Below are 24,714 nucleotides of genomic sequence, written 5' to 3'. Positions count from 1 at the left end.
TCACTCTAGCTCCGAACGAATTGAAGTAGATTGATGCAATTTTACTCAAATGTATATTATGTCTGCAGGACTTTTGGTATTAAAAATGGACCATGTACTTCCCGATATTCGGTATTTTCACAATTTTCGGGACATTAATCACCGGAATTGTTTGAAATTTCTTTTTTGAAGCTCATAATGGGTACCGCAACCCATAGCGGAAAATTGTATGTAGGCCCACGTCTTCATACAGGCCACACTTAACGGCACCACATATAAGGTCCACGGTATCGCATATTCCTCATATAACAGTACCTCTCGATATTCGGTATTTTGAAGATTGTAGGCAGATTTTTCAACGGAATTGTCTGAAAATTCACATAAGGAGTTCCATCTGTGCATTTTACGCTCTGGAAGAAAATTTGGTATTTTGATGATATTATCGGTATTAATCACCGGAATTGTTTCCAGTTTGATGATATTAGAGGTATTTTTAACCAGAATTGTTTCAAATTTCTGTTTTCCATTGAGCGTTATTTTTCGACGTAATTGCTCGGACATTTTCCAAGTTCTATCAAAATGGTGTAGGGTATTAAAAATTCGGCCCGTCGATTTCTTAGAAGTTATATCAAAGACTATAAAGAGGATATTCAAGTATATTTTTGAAGGACTACTCCGGTGAGTTTGTAACACTTTTTAGGGATCTTTAATATTGGATTTTTAAAGTATTATTTATGAACTATAATCGCGAATATTCAGAGCTATAATTTTCAAGGACTGTCCAGGATATGATCTTGAATTTTCAAAGTAAAACTGTCAAGCAGTTTCCAGGGTATTATAATGGATTTTCATCGAGGATTTTTAGAGAAGATTTCTAGAGAACTCATCAAGATTTGTAACCAAACTTTTTAAAGAATATCCATGTATTAATAGTGCCTTGTCAAAGTGGAGTTTTAAAGATATTGTTTTTTAAAGTATATTTTTAAGGACTATAAAAACGATAATCGACATACTATAAAGGAGGATTTAAGAATAATTTTTTATGCACTACTCGGATTATGTTTAAGGTATACTTTTAAAGACCTAATCATGGATATTCTGAGGTATAATTTTTAAGGAACGTCCTGGATATGATCATGAATTTTTAAAGTAAATTTTAAGATTTTTTTTATTATCGTGGATTTATAAATTATTAAAGCCCAATGGCAGATTTTTAGATAATATTATTAATGGAAAAATCGAGCTATAAACGTGGATTTTTAAAGATATTTTACAAAGAATAGTTGTTCTTCAAATTTGAGTTTTAAAGTATATTATTTAAAGTTAATTCTTCGAAGAATCCGTTAAGCTTCAATTATTAGTTTTAACCATTTTATTTCGATGTCTTAAGCATGTTTTCTTTGAAAAATTTCATGGACTATTGTAGAGTATATTTTAAGAATATTGTGCATTTTTTGAGTATATTTTTTGCAGACTTTAACAGACCATTAAGGTTTTCCAAAGTTAGTTTTTTTTTTGAGCTAGACAAGCCCAAGTGGATTTCTGAGGTATCTTTTAAGGAACCATACAATTTATCATCGTGGATAACTAAGGTATATATTTAATCACGAATCGCACAGGAAATATATATACATTCATAAAATGTAATAAATTTGGAAAACTCAATGTCCAAACTGCATGAATATGGGCATATTCATAAACTTTCTGTATTTGTTTACGGATGTGTTTTTCGAAAAGCATTGCTATGAATATTTTCTTTTGCATTTCATACATTTGTGTAAATGCAAAATTTGTATGTAAAACTTCCTGTACATCCTCACTTAGTCCACTTGTTTAGTTGGTGCTCTCGATTGCAACAAATGTTTTTAACAACAACAACAACAAGAATTTGCAAACATAGATAGTAACATTCATTCATAAATTCATTACCATGCTATCCAACAACATTTGTAATTTGTTAGTAGATTGAGATTGGCAAGAGAATAGAAATATGAAAATGTTCAGTTTGATGTAGGTATGTATGTATCGTTGTTTGATGTTGTGATGTGGATTGAATGCTTCCATTGTAGTAGTAGTAGGAATGTTTCGAGTTTTGATTTAATTTTGAATTTTTTATACTGAAGATACTATACTGAGAGAGGAAAATAAATAAAAAATGTGTGCTGGTTAATTTGTGTTGTTCATAGACACAATTAAAACTTAATACAGTTGCCATGTTACAACATTTCAAAGGTTCATATAGCAATCTGGTTTGTTGCTGGAAAATTAAGTTAAAAAGGTACGATTAATACTTAAAAAATATTTGAAAACAGAAATCTAAAAATGGCGCCCAACTGTTTTGGTTTCAATAACATACAATACAAAATTCCATTTTTATGCAAAACCAGTCATCTCAATATGAATATTGTCTCACGGAATGGATAGCATATACAGGGTGAGATAAAACCAGTAAAGAAAGTCCTAAAGTCGGGCGGGGCCGACTTTATGATACCCTACACCACATTGCTAATTTAGTAAAGCTCCAGATAACAATTAAAAGCTTTTATGGGAGAATTCGATCATACACGCCATGATTATGATTATATTTTAAAATTCAAAGGGCTAAATATGTCGAAGCATTTGTATCTTTTAAATTCGGACTTGTATTGCCCATTTGGTGCAAAATTAATTTGAAATTATATAAAGATATATATGGGAGCTATATCCAAATCTGAACCGGTCTCAATACAATTTGGCAAAGATATTTCTGAGCTGTCTTTGATATATTTCCCTGAATATCGTTGTTACGAAGTGCATATTACGACTGTGGGTAACAAATACTACGAATCGAATGAACAATATATATGGGAGCTATAACTATATCTGAACCGATCTTCACCAAATTTGGCGTACTAGCTTCTAGACTCAATTCGGTTGCATGTGCCATATTCTTTCCCACTTGGGCAAATATTAGACGTTTGGTGCACAATAAAGGGTAAATCGGACGAAGTTATATATGGGAGCTATATCCAAATTTGAACCGATCTCGATAAAATTTAGCAAAGGTATTTCTGAGATGCATTTGATATATTTCCCCAAATATTGTTGTTACAGAGTGCATATTACGGCTGCGGAGGACAAATATAACAAATCGGATGAACAATATATGTAGGAGCTATAGCTATATCTGAACCGATTTCGATCAAATTTGGCGTTCTTATTTTCAGGCCAAGTTTGGTTGTATATGCAAAATTCCATACTATTCGGGCTGATATTAAACGGTTGGTGCACAATAAAAGGCAAATCGGCCGAAGATAGATATGGGAGCTGTTTCCAAATTTTGACCGATTATCTCCAATTTCAATAGGGTTCGTCCTTGGGCCAAACAAATGATTTGTGCAAAATTCCATTTTAATCGGATAATAAATGCGACCTGCATTTTGTTTTTTTCGCGATAATATTCGGCATTTATTCTGATGCCACGTTCGATAAATACGAGCGGAGAGCGACCATCGGCTGTTATCACTAGGCGCTTGAGTTCTGGTTGCCAACTGTAGGTGCACATTTTCAGCTGACCTCTTTGGGAAGTATACACGATAATTTTGTATGTTTACAAACTGCTGGATTGTTTTCTCATCGAAAAAAAAAAACAAATTCGGCAGTTCACCACTTTCGGCCAAGCGAAGCAACTCTTTAGCTCTTTGGAGTCTATTTTCTTTCTGTTGCGGTGTAAGTTCTTCCACTTTTTGGAATTTCAGTGACTTTACCACGAGCTCATTTCTCAATATTTGCCGAATGGAATATTGTGATATGTTCAGCTCACGAGCAATTTTTCGGCCACTGCGACGCGGGTTTCGATCAAGTCGCTTCTTTACTTTTCGAACAATTTCTGCTGATGTTGCTGTTTTCTTCCATTCACTTCCCTGACATCGGGTAACGTTACCATTATCACGGTAACGAGCTATGGTACGAGACGCAAAATATTTATTCACATTTAAATGCTGGAATGCTTTAGCGATAGCGACTCGTGTTTTTCCAGCAAAATAACTCTTTTCTGGAAGATTCTCACCAAAATGCTTTTGTATGCTTGGAAACAATATAATGAGCTGTCAGTGGAATAATTTCAATAGCTGTCGGACGGGTGGCTTAGAAATGACAACAGTCAGTTTTTTTATCTCACCCTGTATTGTTAATATGTCTCTTTCACTCTTTATTTATCCTTTTGCACTTCAATCTTCTTTGTTACCAATCCCTGAATTGGCAAAACCCAGAATTGCCAATTCTTGGAAAATGCTTTTGAAAAAAATCGTAATACGAGTAATTGCAAAATATAACTGTCAATGAAAAGCTCCATTCAATGGATTTTATTGGCTTTCAACTCTTTTATTGAAAAGCTCGTGTGGATCTGTTGCTGTTGATTTGAATCTCAATACGGCTGCCATTGTATTTTAATTTTTTTTTTCTGGGAATTGTTTTGTGGCAGTTATTAACTCTTATCATCTGACACGTAATTGACAATGACACTGTATTCGATTAAAAAATTTAAAGCAATGGAAAAATGATTTTAGGAACTGCTTTGGCAAATAGCGTTACTGTTATTGACATTGCCGTAAAAGCTGGTATTAGTCTTGTGTTTTTTTTTTTTTTTTTTTTTTTTTTTTTTTTTTTTTTTGTAGGACATTTCCGGAACTATGCTCGTTGAACATTAACATTGTGCATAATGGAATTAAAAAAAAAATAATAATCTCCCTATGGCGATGATGATGAAAAATATATGACCCTTTTATACCCTCCACCATACTATGGAAGGTATATTAACTTTGTCATTCCGTTTGTAACTCCTCGAAATACTCATGTCAGACCCAACAAAGTATATATATTATTGATCAGTGTAAAATTTTAAGTCGATTTAGCGATATCCGTCTGTCTGTCCAGCTGTCTTTCCGTCTCTTGTGATCACGCTATCTTTCGAACTAATTGAGATAGGAGGCTAACATTTTGCGCACATTTTTATTTTTCCAGTATGCAGGTTAGGTTCATAAATGGGTCATGTAGGTCCACGTTTTCATATAGCCCCCATATAACGGTACCTCCCGATATTCGGTATTTTGATGATTTTAGCGTTATCATTAACCGGAATTGTTTCAAATTTGGTATTTGAATTTCGTAATAGATACTACAGCCTAAGACTGGAAGTTGTCTGTGTAGGTCCACGTCTTCGTATAGCCTTCATATAACGGAACATCCCAATATTCGGTATTTTGATGATTTTAGCGTCATTTTACATCGGAATTGTTTCAAATTACGAATTTAAGTTCGTAATGGGAACTACAGACTGTGACAGAAAATTATCTATGCATGTCCAGGTCTTCGTATAGCCCCCATATATCGGTACTTCTCTATATTCGGTATTTCGACGATTTCAGATACAATACCCACCAAAATTGTTTGAGATGTCGTATTTGAAGTTCGTAATGGTATATATTGATATTTTGATGATTTTAGCTACATTATTCACCGTTTATTTTAAGTTTCGAATTTGAATATTGTAATGGCTTATGACAAACCATACCTATGTAGGTCCACGTCGTATAGACCAGAATATAACGGCTATATTCGGTATTTTTAAAATTTTAACATAATTTTTTATGGATTTTATTATTTGAAAATTTTCAAATTCTTTCCAAATGATGGAGGGTATTCAATATTCGTCCCGGACGAACTTACTGCTTTTTAACTTGTGTATACTAAATCTGATTAATTGCCTATACATTGTCATTACACATACTCGTAAATATAAAGCTTACAAATAATGACGAAACAAAATTCCAGAACTCATTAATACTTATGTGTTTCTATACATGCGTATTTTGCTGTTGTTATTCTTTTTTGGTCAGCAAAAAACATATATGCATTTACACAGAACAGCCTATCATGTGGCCTTTGAGTGCACAACCCAAATCAAAAAAAAATTAATCCTCATTCATTTAAGCCCAGCCTCTTTTTTCTTGTGACTGCCATATACTGTATCCAATACATTCTCAGAAATATTTCAAAATAAATAAAAACTGTCACATTCAATATCTTTTTGCCAAAAAGGCATATTGCCGCAGTTTACATCGGATTTTTTTAAGACTGGTTTATTTGCATTACAAAATAGCCATCATTGTAAAAAAAATTGGGAACTCAATTTTTGTTATATATTAACTGCAAAAGCAAAAAATTATTGACTTGGATAGCTCTTCTAAGTATGATGAAAGCTGAGTGAGGAGCATGTACCAAGTATTAATGCAAACAAAAAAAATAAAAAATGGAGATGACATTTGGATACAAAAGACCCTGCGGAAATGAAAGAATTGGAAAATATATCCGATTGAGCCAGTTCCGAAATTATTATACTCCACAAAAGTAGGTTTTGTGAGTATTTTAAGTTTGGTTGGGTCAAATAGTTTGTAACACCTCGAAATGTTGACCCTAGAATCACCATGTGGTATACCGATCTTCATATCTCGAAGAGCTGAGTCCCAAATATTTGGAAGGATTTCTTTTCTAAATAAATAAAAATTTTGATAGACTTCTCAGTTCTAGTTAACAGAGCTGCAGATCGACACATTATATTGATGTGAGGTATTTCATGCTTGAAGCGACCAATTATAACCTTCGATTACTTGCTTTATATGATACGAATGTAACTAGGTTCTTGTCCATACAAAAGATCCTTAAATAATACCCAGATCCTTAAATAATACCCAGACAAATAATACAAATTTCAGACTGCTCTCATTTCTAAGCCACTCGTCCGACAGCTGTTAAAATTAGTCCACTGACAGCTCATTATATTGTTTACAAACGTACAAAAGCATTTTTGTGAGAATTTCCCAGAAAAAAAGTTATTCGTGATGGAATTCAAGCGTGATAGTGTGATTTTTTTATATTTGGCTGGAAAACCACAAGTGACTATGGTTAGAGCACTCCCGCATTTAAATGTGAATAAATCGTTGCCGTGATACTGGTAGCGTAGCCCCACGTCAAGGAAGTGGACGGAAGAAAACAGCAACATCAGCAGAAATGGTTCGAAAAGTAAAGAAGCGACTTGATCGAAACCCGCGTCACAGTGACCGAAAAATGGCTCCTGAGCTGAACATATCGCAATATTCCATTCGGCAAATATGGAAAAATGAGCTCGGGGTAAGGCCATTGAAATCCCAAAAAGTGAAAGAACTTATACCGCAAAAGAAAGAATATAGACTCAAAAGAGCTAAAGAGTTTCTTCGCTTGGCCGAAAGTGGTGAACTGTCGAATTTGGTTTTCTCAGATGAGAAAACATTCGTTGTCCAGCTGTTTGTAAACAAACAAAATGATCGCATTTGCTTGCCAAAGAGGTCAGCTGAAAATGTGCACCTTCGGTTGGCCACCAGAACTCAAGCGCCGACCATGGAGATGGTGTGAGCCGCCATAATAGCCGATGGTCGCTCTCCGCTCGTATTAATCGACGTGGTGTCAGAATATATGCCGAATATTATCGCGAAAATATTCTGGAGGGTGTATTAAAACCTTGGGCACGCAAACATTTTGGCCGCAGACCTTGGACATTTCACCATCGCACTCAGCACGTGCCATCCAAGAATGGTTACAGAATGAGCTTCCTCGCTTCATTTCCAGCGCACAATGGCCACCAAAATCTCCGGATACCAATCCGTTGGACTATTGTGGCTGGAGTATTTTGGAAGGAGAGGTTGGCACAAAGAATACCAAAGTGTCGATCAACCCCCTTCGCCGGGAATGGGCCTAGATACCGTAGAGCAACATTCGGACAGATTCGTTGCCGTTTAAAGGCCATAATTAGTGCCAAACGTGACCAAATCGAACAAATCTAAACTTATTCTGACATTTTATGTCATTGCCGACATTTTTTGCTGTCATTCAATAAAAAAAAAAAAAAAAATATATATATATATATATATATCAGGCTTTATCCCTTTATTGTTGTTTTTGTAAAAACAACGTTTGTTTATTAGTGGAGAACGATGATAATGTTTACCAGGGGGTAAGGCAGGGAATACCTTGAATTCACTCGGAAATGCCAAACGTCAGTCCATTTGGGCTGATATTAGCCCTTTGATTCACAATAAATCTCATATCCGGCTCATATCATCATGGTCCGATCTCAATAAGTGTTTTTGAGCTCCGAAAGTCATCTGGTACCAAATATCATTTTTCTGGAGAGCGGTTGAAAATAAATATGGGAGCTATATCTAAATTTTAATTTCATAGGGTTCGTCCTTGGGCCAAAAAAAAAATTCTTTGAAAAACTTCATCTCAATCAGATAATAAATGCGACCTGCATTTTTTCTCAAAAATTCAGGCGGCCTGACGAATCAGAAAGTGATTCTATGAAGATCCCAAAAAGTAACTATCTCGCTTCCTTCTCCATGTTACAAACAAATACATAATACCCTTACCACTATGTGGTATAGGGTATAAATACTCGTATTACTTGAAAAATGGCGCCCAAATGACTTAATTTAAATGCTAACAACATCAGAAAAAAAAAATAAAATTCAGGAAAAATTTCCAGAGTTCAAATAGCGCAGGTACAGGAATTTATGTTTGAAAATACTTATATGTCATTAAATTTATATATTCAACAGGATTCTATAAATATCCTTTTGGTGTGGCCTCCATTTGCAACTTTATTGTATAAATAAATGGTGAGTATGCAAAAACGAATAATTTCAATAACGATATTCTCTTATTATATGGATGATAATATGAGTATGTAAATATTCTTACATATACATATCAAACACTCAGTTCAGCTCACTTCATGTCAATATTTAACAATTTTTTCTCAGTCACGTATGTCGGAACACTTGTTCCACTTCCCACTACGCCTCAACTTGGTAGCTATGAAAAGTCTCAGTGTAAATAATTCCCGAATTGAATTTATTAAAATGCAGAAAGAAAATTATATCAATATTATTACACGGATAATGTGAAATCATCAGTCAGTAACCATATACTTCAACCTCTCCTATTTGTATTTGTACGTATGTAAAATAAAAGTACAATAACACATTGCAAAAAAATTCATATTTTAAAATAGTTGATAAAGATCTAATAGATTATGAAAGTAGAGCTAAAACTAGAAGACAAAAAAACGAAGTAATAAAATTTATTTTTCTTCTGAACAGCTGCTTCAGCAGTTTCCTACAAATTAATTACACGCCACTTACAAGTGTTCTTGCCAGCCAAGTCATCTCATAATTCTTTGCCGAACGTGTTTTAATCGAAAATTTTAAATTGATTTGAACTCTAATAATTCTCCAAAGACTGCTGTAAATGTCAGCTCCTTAGCGATGTAAATCTGTTGGGTTTTAACTTGCCTTTCCCATGTGCTGTGTAAAATTACAATCAAATGAAGGAATGAAAAACAAAAATCCTACAAATCTAAAAATAATATTTGATCCCAATACCATTCATTATTCTAGATACGCTGAACCGCGTATGTTACACGTTTTCCCCCAAAAATACACGTACCATTGCTGTTGCTGCCTGCCACTTGTTTGACATTGATATATTACATGTATGACTGTGTGTGTGTGTGTGAGTGTGTTGCGATGTAGGTCTATGTATTGAATACGAAATTAGCCAAAAAGCTAAAATTAAATTAAACTCATTTCAACAACAGAAGTACTTCCTATATACACTAGCGTATAAATGGGCGGGTATGTGCATATCGTTCGTATATCCAGAGAGTGGCATAACTCAAATAAGTGATTTTTCAGTTAACAATTTATTTTTTTAATACAACCTACTTTATCTTATCTACTTTTTGTGAAGTAATTTTTGTACCCTACACCACATATTGGTAAAGGAATTATGTCTTTGTGAATTTTTTGTATCCATCCGATTTAGGGTTTTAAGTGCTTCACCTGCTTAATATGCACTACACAACAATTATCTTTGGTATCAGATATTAGATACAGCTTTAGCTCCAATATATATCTCCATCCGATTTCAGATCTTTTGTGCACCGAATGGCAAATAAACTTAATTTTGGCACTTTCGATGATTTTTAGCCCAAAAGCAATAATTCGGAAAGTCAAATTTTAACCCATAACTTAAAGAGTTTTTCTCGAAACTGAATTTTTTGAGTTATGACCATTTTTGGTTAAATGAGCAAGGAAATAATGAGGTCTATTCTTAGAATTGGAACTGTTGTTGGAGATAATCACAAAATATGGAAAAGACAAAATGGACCAATAACAGAAAAATATACGGATTTTGCATTTGCTCTACAGCTAACATTCATAGACCAATCGACGCGGAATTTTTCAACAATATATCTGAGCCTACCAATTTCGATGGTTGTTGAGAGGGTGAAATTGACATTAAGGTTTGTGTATAAAAATATGTGAATATTATACCATCCACCATAGTACGGAGGGTATACTAAGTTTGTCATTCCGTTTGTAACACCTCGAAATATACATTTTAGACCCCACAAAGTATATATATTCTTGATCAGTGTAAAATTCTATGTCGATTTAGCGATGTCCGCCCGTCTATCCGTCTGTCGGTCTGTGGCAATCACTCTAGCTTCCGAACGAATTGAAGTAGATTGATAAAATTTTACTCAAATGTATGTCTGCAGGACTTTTGGTATTAAAAATAGGTCATGTGGGTCCGCGTTTTGATATAGCCCCCATATAACGGTACCTCCCTATTTTCGGTATTTTGATTATTTTAGCGACATTATTCACAGGAATTCTTTCAAATTTGGTATTTGAAGTTTGTAATGGATACTACAGCCTAAGACAGAAAATTACCTGTGCAGGTTCACGTCTTCATATAGCCCCCATATAACGGTACCTCTCGATATTCGCTACTTTGTTGATTTTAGCGACATTTTTTACTAAAATTGTTTCAAATTTGGTATTTGAAGTCCGTAATAGATACTTTAGCCTAAGACAGAAAATTCTGTGTGTAGGTCCATGCCTTCATATAGCCCCATATATAACGGTACCCCTCGATATTCGGTACTTTGTTGATTTTAGCGACATTATTCACCGGAATTCTTTCAATTAGGTATTTTATTTTCGTAATGGATGTTACAGCCTATGACAGGAGATTGTCTGTGCAGGTACACGCCTTCGTATAGCCCCCTAAAACGGGACCTCCCGATATTCGGTATTTTGTTGATTTTAGCGACATTATTCTTCGGAATTGTTTGAAATTTGGTATTTGAAGTTCGTAATGGATACTGCAGCGTAAGGCTGAAAATTGTCTGTGCAGCTCCACATTTTGGTATAGGCCCTATATAATAGTACCTCCCTATATTGATGATTTAAGCTACATTATTCACCGAATTTTTTTCAAGTTTCGTATTTGAATATTTTTATGGCATGTCACAAAAATTGCCTATGCAGATCCACGTCGTCGTTTAGACCCTAATATGACGGCTGCATTTGATATTTTTAAGATTTTAACAGCATTTTTAACGAATTTTATTTTTTTTTTTTATTTCCAAATTCGTTCCAAATGGTGGAGGGAATTGAAAGTTCGGCCCGTCCGAACTTACAGCTTTGTTATATGTTTTGGAATGCTTTTACGTGATTTTCTTAAATTTCAACCTTTTTGGCAAGAGACCATTCCAAATTTCTTAGAATTGTGAAAAACGGTTGAGCGGTGCTTGACTTACAAGCTGGATAAATAAGATCTATTTCTTTTACATATATATTGTACCTATTTAGCTATATATCCCACATCCTGGCTATCAGCGTTACTGTAATGTTCAGAATTGACCTTTTAGTCCATTTATGACTTAGCCGTGGTTAAAAAATAGCAATTTAGTGGAAATTTTTATGTTTTTGACATAAAAGTAATGGTTTATTTTACCCGCTCTTGCCGATAACCATCCAAATTGGCAGCCCTAAACTCTAACTCCATGCAAAATTCCGTGTCGATTTGTTTATAATTGTGGCATGTAGAGCAAAAGCAAAATCAAGAACTCTTTCTCCCATTATAACCCTTAAATATTTTGCAATAATCTCTAAAAACAGTAGTCTTCTATTCTGAATGTTAATAAATGTCACACATTATACTAAATCATGGATGTATTTTAATTATTATCATATTACTTACAAACAGCTAAAAACAAATAACAGCAAGAACCAAATTGACATGAACAACAACAAGGAGTGGTATAATTTACCTCAATGGTTGCAATTAAATAAATTACGAAAAACTTAAAACGGACTTGCCTCCGCAAAAAGGGATAACATGGTTGACAATTAAATACACTCGAGTGGAGTAGGTACGAATATGTAAACATGTGTGCAGCTGGCAGTGATGGATGATTGAAAATAATGTTTATTTTTGGGGGTAATTAAATTTTGTCAAAAATAAATTACATTCATTTTGAAACCAATAAAATACAAATTACAATAAGTTTTTATCTAAATTATTTCGATTTTTTTATGAAAAAGGTAACTAAATTCGTTTTGCAACAATTGTGTGGGATGTTGGGAATTTGGATATTGTCAATTTGTATAATTCTTGGATTTTGATACAAAAAAATAGGCATGTTATATTTTAATTTATGACACTTGTGGTACCTCTAGATGTTAAAAGTTTTCTGGGGAATAGATTGGAAGGTACAGGCCACCATTTTCGGTTTTTGCAAGTTTTGCGTCTTGCAAAGACTGAATAAAATCGTTGTCTTAATATACATATATTGATTATTTTAAAAATTCTAACCATATTTTGAAAACTTACCAGACCTCTATATATCATTATCTATAAACACAATAATAACTGAGTTGTGACCACAATAGAATAATGAAATGTCCACACTTAAAAATCTAAGATTTAAAATTTAAAAAAGTGTGCACATTTGAAAATCGACGATTTAAAACAAACTAACAGTGCGAAAATCTCAATAATTAAGTAGTTATGGCCAAAATAAAGAAATTCCGTAAAATCCGAGCATTTGAGGTATAGAGCAGATAAAAATACGAGAAATATTATAGTCAAAAACTGTAACAATCGAGTGAGTTGGACCTTTTTATACCCTCAGCCATATGATACAAAATAACTGTTAACAAAGAGAAAGGATAATGCAATTTTGCACCAACTTTGCAAATCCTAATATTTGCATCAGTACTAAGTGCCTTCCTCACAAAGGGTTACAGTTTTAAATAATTATAACTCTTATAAAATGTAATGTAAGAGTCCGATTGTCTTCAAACTACACATATAACAATATTTTTATTAACCCAAGGTTTGGTGTGAAGATGAGATATATCAGTCAACTTCTAGGATATCGATGAATCTCATAAAACACGAAATTAACATCCGATTCCATATTTTCTAAAAATTAATACATATAACATATAATCTACACCAGGTACGTCACAATATCCATATCCTATTTATTTAGGTGAGATACGTAATGGCCAATATTGGCTCATTCTTACGGAACCTACTCCAAAAAATATGTATATTTAATAATGGAACATTGGCTGAGGGTATACATCTGTCGGCAAAATCAGTTGGTACGCTTGAACTTGTTTCTATAATTTTTTTTTATACCCTACACTACATAGAGTTAAGGGTCCTTGTCTTATGTCTTTGTCATTTGTTTGTATCATGGAGAAGGACCCATAGTTACTTTTGAGGATTTTCATAGAATTTGTGCGTCGATCCATGTATTTTTGTGAACAAAATGCGGGTGGCATTTATTATCCGATTAAGATGAAATTTTTCAGAAGATATTTTCTTGGCTCAAGATCGAACCCTTTTTACATTGGTGAGAATCGGTTCAAATTTAGATATAGCTCCTAAATATATCTTCAAGCGATTTCAGGTTTATTATGCAGCAAATGGCTAATTTTAGCCCAAATGAACTGAATCTTTGCAATTTCGACTGAATTCATCCTAGAACCAAGTGCTTCAAATTTGGTGAAAATCGGTTCAGATATAGCTATAGCTCCCGTATATACGTTTCATCCGATTTGGGGACAAATGGCTAATTTTAGCCCAAATGAACTGAATCTTTGCAATTTCGACTGACTTCATCCTAGAACCAAGTACTTCAAATTTGGTGAAAATCGGTTCAGATATAGCTATAGCTCATCCCTCAATGATGATTGAGGGATGAGGGAGAGATACAGATTAGTAATCAATGTTTAAAATTTTGCCAAGATCGCTTCAGATTTGGATTAAGGTCCAACAAATATCTTTATCCGATTTCAGTTTTATTATGCCCCAAATGACTAATATCAGGCCAAATGGACTGAATTTTGGCACATCCGATGAAATTCAACCCAGAAGCAAATACTTCAAACTCGGTCCGGCATATCTATTGCTCCAATAAATAGGTTTTGGTATAATACTTACCGAAGTCATACCATGCACTATACAGCAATATTATTTAGTACTAGATATACAAAAAAAAATTTTAAAATATTCCATTAAATTTGTTATACCATCAAATATATTACAGCATAGGCTTTAATATCATTTTCAATACAGAAAAGTTTCTTTTCATTCAAGACGCCATTTGAAGCAAAATGTTCAATAAAACTTTTATATTTTTGCTATTAAAATAACACTTCGACTTCGATTTCATGCGGGATATTTCTGCTTAGCAAAGCATTCGATTATTTTTTTATATGTATATTTTATCACAGTTCTGGTACATTGTTGTCACACGCCTGCTGCGTATATAAAAATATTATTTTTTATTTGTTTTTAATACTTTTATATTGGATTTTATTTTCCGTCCAAGAAATGGATTCTAACATCCATATGTGTGATTTTTATTCTTAGTGACATTTTCAATACATCTTATTTTTCAGATTTTCGCCAGCCAATGGAAATTTGTCATGCCAATGGATATGTGTCGGTGAATACCGTTATTGTATGTGAAGAAGAAATTTTTATGGTAGATAAGTTGAATATTATACAATAAGACTATCTTAATTTTATTAAAAATATAAACATAAATTCAAAAGCAAATATTCAAGAAAAATTTGAATTTTTATTTTAACATTTAAATTGAAATTCTGCAATTGTATTGCCACAAGGCTACACCTAACCAAGGTTCAAATTTCTTACTAAAATATATTTTAGTTAAATGTTTTCTTTTTCTAATATTTACATACTAATTGAAATAAATGTATGTATATTATTTTATAAAATTTTATATATATACATTACAACATAGAATTGCATATCACAAATATAAATATATTTTACAGATGGTCATGTAAAATTTTAATTGATTTGATGTAACCTATGCATGTTTTGCATTATTGTAGTTATTCTTTGCTTTCATGCACACACACACACACTCACACACATATTGCAGTGCATTTAATTAAATTAAAATACTTTTGTGAATATCAAAACTCAACAAAAGATTAAGAGTTCGTTACTAACTACTATTTAGTTGGAAACGCAATAACACAAAAACGGATTAAAAGTTAGTAATTTTTAATTTATTTTCGAAAATGTTCGAATCAACCACAACGCGTTGTATTAAAATGGTTTATAGAACGCAAATTAATTACCAACATAAACATAATTAAATTAGTTATCATCGATGGCTGTAATGACTAAAAACAAATGTTGTGTAGAGGAGTTTATTTATTAAATTGTCGATGACCACAGAGTGTGTAAAAGTATTTCCCTTTATGGTCACTTAAAAGCCCCCAATAAAAACAATCCATGAATTTGGAGTAATTAAATCGCAATAATATAAACAACAATAGATTAATTAAGTTGTGAATAAATCAAGTTTGAATTATTTGAAATTCTATGTATGCGGATATTTTATGTATATAACAAAGAGAAATGGGTAAGGTGGAGAAATGGGTAAGTGACTGACAGACGGATTTATGAACAACCAGGCAAAACACCCGACGCTAGAATCTAGAAATTTTGAATGTGGTTCAATATTGGTGAGTAGGGGTGAGGTAAAGCTTCCTTTTTGGAAATTTGGACTAAAAGTGTACTAAAAATAATAAAAAAAAACACTAAATTCGGTACCATTTGCAGCAGATAGTGGTAAAATCTTGAAATTTGATATGAGAATTAAATATAGGAAATGGGGTTGATGTAAGGAGCGGGTTTTGGAAAAGTACAGTGGTATAAAATTTCATACAATTTGCTTTTGGTTCAACGGATAGATCTGGAAATTTAGAATATTGGTATTTGGGTCTTCTGTGGAGTAGGGATTAGCTAAAGATTTGGGTTTGGAATGCGTGGAGCAAGGTTACGGAAGGTGCTAAGTGGTACAAAGTATGAACGTTAACAAATACTGCTTAAAATCGTAAATTTGGTATTAGGATCATTGTCAGTATTTAGGGTTGCGATTTGGAGGGGGTATTTTCAAAATCCTTTACTAAAAAGTACTAAATTTTGTATTTGGGTAAGGGATTGAGTTGGAAGTATTACATTTGGAATTAGGATCACCTCTTATGCGGTTTGGTTGATACATGGCGGGGGATTTGGAAATACAAACTACAAAATACGAAAAGTACTAAATAGTATTAATTTTGGTGTTTTGATAGACAAATTAAAGGGTTTTTCGAAGTTGTAACAATACTTGTACCAAATGTATTAAAAAACACTAACTTTTATACGATTTGAATTATTTGAATGGATAGTGGCAAAATCTTAAAATTCGGTATGAGAATCCAAGTTGGAATATAAGTCTGATATATGAAAGTTATGTGGTACTAAATGTGCAACAATTCCGTTTTAGGTGAACGGAAGAAGCTGCTAGTTGAAATGTTGTTATTGGGTTCCCTGTTGGTGGTAGGTTTGGGAGAAATTGGTGGTTTTGGAAATATGTACTGCAAGTGCACGAAAGGTACTAAATAGTTCTATATTTGGCAGAATTTGGTATTGGGTGAACATATCGTGCGTGAAATACCACATTTTGCATTAGGGTCACTATTCATGTGTAGAGGTGGTTTTGTACCATAATTGTACGAAAAGCACTAAATGGTACTATATTTGGAATTGGATGAAGATATAAAGATAAACTTTCGAAAATTGTTATCAGTTAACTGATTGTATCTGTGTTTGAGATTTAGCGGAATTTTTGAAATACGTCCCATATTTCTACGGAAAGTATTAAATAGTACTAAATTTGATATTGGGTGAAGGGGTAAGGCAGGAATCGCAAAATTTGATATTGAGGTTTCCGTTTGTGTCTGCAATTGAGATATGGCGATGTTTTTTTGGAATATGTACGAAAAGTACAAAATAGTACCAAATTTGGTATGGGGGAAGGAATAGGATTGGAAGCCTCAAATTTTATGTTGAGCTGTCTGTTGGTATCTGGAATTGAGATATGGAGGTGGTTTTGGATATATGTTCTATAATTGTACGAAAAGTACAAAACGCTACTATATTTCGAATTGGGTGAAGGCATAGAGTTAAACTTCTGGAAATTGGTATTTAGATTACTGATTGTATCTGTGTTTGAGATTTAGCGGAGGTTTGGATATACGATCCATATTTGTACGAAAAGTACTAAATTTGATTTTGGATGAAGGTATAGAGATGGAAATTTGATATTATGACTACTGATGGTATTTGTGTTTGAAATTGGCGGTTGTTTGGAATTGTGTGCTTTAATTGTACGAAAAGTACAAAGTAGTACTAAATTTGGTGTTGGGAGGAAAAAAAGGATTTGATACATTGAATTTTGTTTTGGATGTCACTCTTGGTGTCTGCGGTTAAGGTAAGCAGGTGGTTTTAAAAATGCATCCTATATTTGTACGAAAAGTACTAAACGGTACTTAAGTGGGTATTGAGCCAAGGGATAGGGCTGGAATCTTTAAATGCGATGTAGATGTCACAGTTGGAGTCTGTGGTTAAGATATGGAATTGGTTTTGAAAATGAGTTGCATATTTGTACGAAAAGTACTAAACGGTAATAAACTGGGTATTGAGAAAAGGATAGGGCTGGAAGAGTTAGATATCAAAGTGGTTTTGGAAAAGTACTAAACGATAATATATTTGGTATTGGATGAAGGTATAGAGCTGAAATCCCACAATTTGTTATTGCAATATCTGTTTGTATCTGGAATTGAGATATGGAAGTCGTTTTGTAAATTGGGTAAAAGAATAGAGCTGATATCCTGATTAAAATATATGTCACTGTTGGAGTAAGTGCTCGAGATATAGAGTTGGTTATGGACATGTGTCCTATTTTTATATGAAAAGTACTGAACCGTACTACATTTGGTATTGGGTGAAGGGATAGGGCTGCAAGCCTCAAATTTGATATTAACAAGTCCGTTGGTATTTGGAATTAAGATATGAAGGAATCATTTTGAATGGAACTTTAAAAATTTCCAAAAAAAAAAAAAAAAACAATCAGACGAAAAATATCGCTCAAAGGGGCTCTACGAAGATATGGGGCTGCATAAGTATTTTTTTGTCATAGACTATAGTGTATATGTCAAATACGAAATACGACATTTAAAACGATTCCGGTATAAAACGTCGCTCATATCATCCAAATACCCATTCCATTAGGAACTTTAAATGAGAAATTTGAAACAATTCCGGTGAAAACAATGTCGGTAATATCATCGAAATACCTATATGACGACGTGGATCTGCCTAGACAATTTTCAACAATAGAATGATTTCGTATTTAAAAGCTTCAGGTACGAAATTTCATTGAATACTGTCCCTAAGATCATCAAAATACCGAATATCGGGAGCTATTATTATATAGGAGCTACACGAAGACGTGGTCCTGCATACGCAATTTTTTGACATAGGCTGCAGTGCCCATTACAAACTTTAAATACGAAATTTAAAGCAATTCCGTTAAAAAAAATGTACCTAAAATCACCAAAATAGCGAATATCGCTGGATACCGTGGTATGGGGACTATATGATATCTTGGACCTGTATAGACAATTATCTTTCATTATGTAAAGTACTCAAAAGGAACTCCTTGTGTGGATTTTCAGACAATTCCATTGAAAAGTGCGTTATATGGTACCGTTATATGGGGGCTATACAATATCGTGGACCAATATAGCCCATTTTCGAATGTGACCTGCCTGCAGACAAAATACTGATCTATTCAAAATTGTAGCTTTCTTTCTTAATTCGTTTTGACTCTAGCGTGATTACAACAGACGGACATACGGACGGACAGGGCGTCTTAGAATCGTCTTAGAATTTTACGCTGATCAAGAATATATATACTTTGTTGAGTCTAAAATTATTATTTCGATAATAGGGTAAGTGTACCAGTAGTCGGCACTTTTAGGATTTTCGCGTTTTTAATCGCCCACCATTCTTAGTGGAACTTTTCAATTTTTACAAAGTTAATTTATTCAGATTTGAAATTTTGTATAGTTTTTGCAATAATAAATAAAGTTTAAGTAACTTTTTAATAAATTTCATCAATTTGTAGTTTTATTAAAACAATGCCTTTTTGCCAGTAGTCGGCACCACTTGCTAATTGTCGGTATGGCATGTTCCAACAGTCGGCATACCGATTTTTTTGTGAGAATAATTAATAATAATAATAAATTAATTCATTAAAATATAATATTTTTGTTTAGTTAAACAGATTCGACGTCTTTATTGTACTTTTCTTAAGAATATGGATTGTTGAGGACTTTCACAGACAAAAATTTAATTTTTATTAGAATAAATCATCTTTTCTTAGCGAAATTGTACACAAAGATAGCTGACAATATATTTGAAGTAAACAAAATACATTTAGTTATAATAGTTTAATTTATTTGGGCTTAAAAATAAAAAGTGCCGACTACTGGGACATGCCGAACTTAGGCACACTTACCCTACTATGTATGGTGGAGGGTATAAAAACTGGTTTTGTGAATAAATCTTCACAGCACCTTCTATTTGGAGAAGACCGTCGGAAGGGTTTCTTTGTATAGAAACCGTCAGAACGTTTTCTTGAAAGTACCTTCTACATATGAAAACCCTTCTAAATGTCTTTTATGGATATGAAAAAAAGATCCTCAAAAATATTGAAGATCATTTTGGGATCTCTACAAGGCTTTCTAAAAATTCTTCTATGAAATGAAGACGTGTAAAAGGTGATCTATGGGTATGTTAATTTCATTAGCTTTATGTGAATTAGAGGTCATCGAATGACCTTTTCAAAAAGTAGGACTTTTTAAAAAGTCGTCGAAAAATATCTGATATAAATGTAAAAGCTTTAAAGAACAAAGAAATCTTCATAAATATAAGGCAAACTTGAGAAAGATAGCAAATATTAAATGTTCTACTCCAGATAAAAGTCCTATGTAAGCTCTTCTAGACTACTTTTAACAAGTTAAGAAATTAACAAACTGATCCTCTATTGAAAAATATTTCAAAGTTATAAAGAATCCCGTAAAAGTCAGTTAAAAGCCTTCACAATATCAAAATAGAGAAAAAGAGGTTTATTTGGATATTTTAATTCCATTGAAAAACCTACACAACATTTTCAAAATAAGAAATATGGGAATTTGATATAAATCAACAACAATACCAAATATTATTAGAAAACGGAAACATAAGCTCATTTAGACAATTTTCTGACAAGGAGATTCCTTCAACTTCGTAGAAAAATATAGCTATGCTCTTCAAAATATATACAGATTTTTTACAGAGATGAAAAGAAGATTGCCTATAAACGGATATAAATTCACAGACGTTTCTCAGATTTCACAGTTTTTTTTTCAGATTTAATGTTGCATTAAATACTCAGCCATTTTCCCCAGCATACTGTACAACAAAACTCCCATGGGAAAAATTTTGCAAACTAATCCCACAAATGACGACAGTCAATCATTCATCACGACCGCAGCCATGTCTCATCTACAATACTCGCACACACAACTACTGCGACATGTACATGTCACTGTTTATGCGACATTTTATCATTGTGGATAATACAACAAATCCCCATTTAATATCACTGGCTACCCATCTAGAACTCATTTCTGCATTTATCACAACGCAGTCAACATCTAAAAATAACTCTTCTCATTCCCATTGCTGTTCAATATGTCCAGTTAACTAAGTCTGTGTGTCAGTTGTGCGGACACAAATGATAGCAGACAACATAAAATGAGTAAACGATTTGCAGTTAAGTTTGGTTGGCATTTTTCTATCGTCCGGAAACATTTTAGAAAAATATTTGTTATCTGCGTATAAAAAAAAACGCAAAACGATTCGCATCCATTGGACATTTGTCATTATTGAAATGAAATCGTTGGCAAAGTTGTATGTGTTTCAGGTCGTTGTAAGCCAGTACAATGAAGGATTGCTTGTTCAGAGCAAATGAGAGCAGTACGAATTCAGTGAACTCTTGTTGGATAACGGGTCTAATTAAAAATGGGAAAAATTTTAAATGCAAATATGCATCGTGCACGCATAACGACTGCCAGGAGGGATTATGCAGTTGAAGTAATAAAGAGTTGTCCATAGATGTTAGGTTGAAATTATTTTCCGTTTACATAAATCATGGTTTAGTTATATGAAGATTTATTACATTAAAACACGAAGAAACCAGAAAAGAAAGTCTTAAAGTCGGCCGGGCCGACTTTATAATACCCAACACCACTTTGCTAATTTAGTAGAGCTCCGCATAACAATTAGAAGTTTTTTTATGGGAGAATTCAATCATACACGCTATGATTATAATTATAATTTAAAATTTAAAGGACTAAATAGGCCGAAGCATTTGTATCTTTTAAATTCTGACTTGTATTACCCATTTGGTGCACAATTAATTTGAAATCGGATAGAGATATATATGGGAGCTATAAAATCTCCACCTCGATAAAACTTTGATACATTTCTTTGATATTGTATTTGATATATTTCCCTGAATATCATTGTTACAGAGGGCTGTGGGTATCAAATATAACAAAACGGATGAACAATATATATGGGAGCCATAGCTATATGGGAACCGATCTTCACCAAATTTGACATACTAGCTTCTAGACTCAATTCGGTTGTAAGTTCCAAATTCCATCCCACTTGGACAAATATTAGAAGTTTGGTGCACAATAAAAAGTAAATCGGACGAAGTTATATATGGGAGCTACATCCAAATCCGAGCCGATTTCGATAAAATTTAACAAATGTATTTCTGACCTGATTTGATATATTTCCCCAAATATTGTTGTTACAGAGTGCATATTACGGCTACGGAGGACAAAAATAACAAATCGGATGAACAATATATATGGGAGCTATAGCTATATCTGAACTGGCCCAAACAAATGATTTGTGCAAAATTTCTGGATAGGGCAATAATTGCGAACTGTACTTTGTTTACAAAAATACATGGACAGACGGACGGACAGACGGACGGACATGCATAAATCGACTCAGAATGTGATTCTATGCAGATGATCAAAAGAAACTATGGGTCTATCTTGTTTCCTTTTGTCTGTTACAAACAAATGCACCAAGACATAATACCCTGACCACCTTGTGGTGTAGGGTATAATAAAATTAATAAATAGTTTTAGGAAAAAGCTATTCACCGCGACATCTACACCGAAAAGTTCTGATTATTTCACAATGTGAATTGAAAATTACTAAGCTTTAGGGGGAATATGAGATATCTGTCGAAAACATCACAGAAACGTCACGTAGAGGTGTCAGCTTAAGTGGCAAAATCCTAAATAAATTCACATACTCACTATCCCTCAATACGACTTGGAGGTAGATTGCGAACCCTGGTATTTAAACAACGTAAACATTAATGTATCTTCAAACCGGTAAAAATGGTTCTATGTCCAGCACATTTAACTTTATGTTATATATGGAGCTTATCTGGCTGTTATATAGGGAAGCTTTAAGCATATAAAGCTTTTTACAATATTTACTATAGCTTGAAACTTTCCGACGGTTCTGTTACATAATATTTGTTATTTTATTATGTGCCAAAAACTTTTGAAGCGACCTCACAGGGTTTAGAGGCATAAGAACAGCATCTCTAATGTGTAACCGAAAAACAGCAGATGTTGCCATATTGGGGAGGAAAATCTATACCGCTTGCAATTTAATCTATGTTTCATATGAAATGTTTTCCATTGTGCTTTGAAATGAATTTTATTATTTAATCTTCGTCTTTTTGTGAATTAATTCTCATAATATTTCATGCCTATTTCTCATAATAAATATTACAACTTGTACAGTTTAGGCTTAGTCTTGGACCATGTTCACTTTATTTGGGGTTATTTTTTTCAATAACGACCTTTCGTGTTCGGCATTGGAAGAGTGGATCGACATTGTCCATTTTCTTAGCTGGAATAAATAAAAATAATAAAAGTATTATCAGCTACTCCTTTTGCATTACAATTTGTATACCTTATCAAAGTCCGATACATATATTAGGGTGAGAAATTTCAGACTGATACTCTATTCGGTTTTTTTAAAGCATTACAGCAAGGTACCAATATTGTTCATCTTCGAACTTGTCTGGTCAAATCTGGAAGAATTCAGATATTCCCATTTATGGTTATTATATGCGTCAACAAGCCAGACAGACGAACATCCCACCTTAATAGAATTACAATTCTTAGAATAAGAGAATAGAATAAGCTTCACAATTTAAGTGCCCATAATTTGCGTGTTGTATCCAACAGTTTTTAAATATTTGAAACAAGTAATTGGGTATTCGAAACAAGTTAAATAACATCTTGCAATGATGGTTGGCATTGGCCGAAAATGTAAACTGTTTGGCTGACATCTGTTAGTATGAGAAAATAAACACTAAAAAAGCTTTTTAGTGGACTTCAAAGCTTTGGCTTAATAAGTTAGATCTGCTTTATAGCATCAATAACTTTTGTGGATTTTGTTTCAAGCGAAAGCTCTTAACATATTTCGAAAACTTAAGTTAACAGCGTGAAGATGTAATAAGTGAAGATGTAATTTTGAAAAATATGTTATTAACATGGAGATAAATGTTACACTGCGTATTAACCAATTACATACATATGAAGAAATAGCAGAGGAATGTTCTTATTTAATTTTGCTATATGCCACTAGATGGCTTGCTTTGAAAATATTAGAATAAAGAATTAAATCACAATTGGTAGAAGACCGGTGTTGCCTTGGTGTTCCACTTTAAATTACAAATACCAGTAAGAGTATTTTGATAATGCTGTTAAACTTTCAAAAAACAATTAAAAAAGCTGTAAGTTCGGCCGGGCCGAACTTTTAATACCCTCCACCATTTGGTACAAATTTGGCAATTTCCAAAAAAAAAAAAAAAAAAAAAAAAAAAATTCCGTTAAAAATTCTGTTAAAACCTTAAAAATACCGAATGCTTATACGACGACGTGGGCCTGCATAGGCAACTTTTGTCATAAATTATTACAATATTTAAATGCGAAACTTGAAGAAAAATCTGTTTATAATGTAGCTAAAATCGTCAAAATACCGAATATGGGGGGTACCGTTATATGGGGGCTATACGAAGACGTGGACCTGCACAGACAATTTTCTGTCATGGGCTGAAGTATCCATTACGAACTTCACCTGCGAAATTTGAAAGAATCCCTGTAAATAATGTCGCTAAAATCATTAAAATACCGAATATCGGGGGGTACCGTTATATGGGGGCTATATGAAGACGTAGACCTACATGGCTCATTTTTTGACTTTGGATGAAGTACGAACTTCAAATACCAAATTTGAAATGATTCCGGTAAACAATGTCGCTACAATCAT

The sequence above is a fragment of the Musca domestica genome, unplaced genomic scaffold (assembly GCF_030504385.1).
Source record: "Musca domestica strain aabys unplaced genomic scaffold, Musca_domestica.polishedcontigs.V.1.1 12, whole genome shotgun sequence".
Classification (NCBI taxonomy): Eukaryota; Metazoa; Arthropoda; class Insecta; order Diptera; family Muscidae; genus Musca; species Musca domestica.
Note: the sequence above shows the minus strand (reverse complement) of the source record.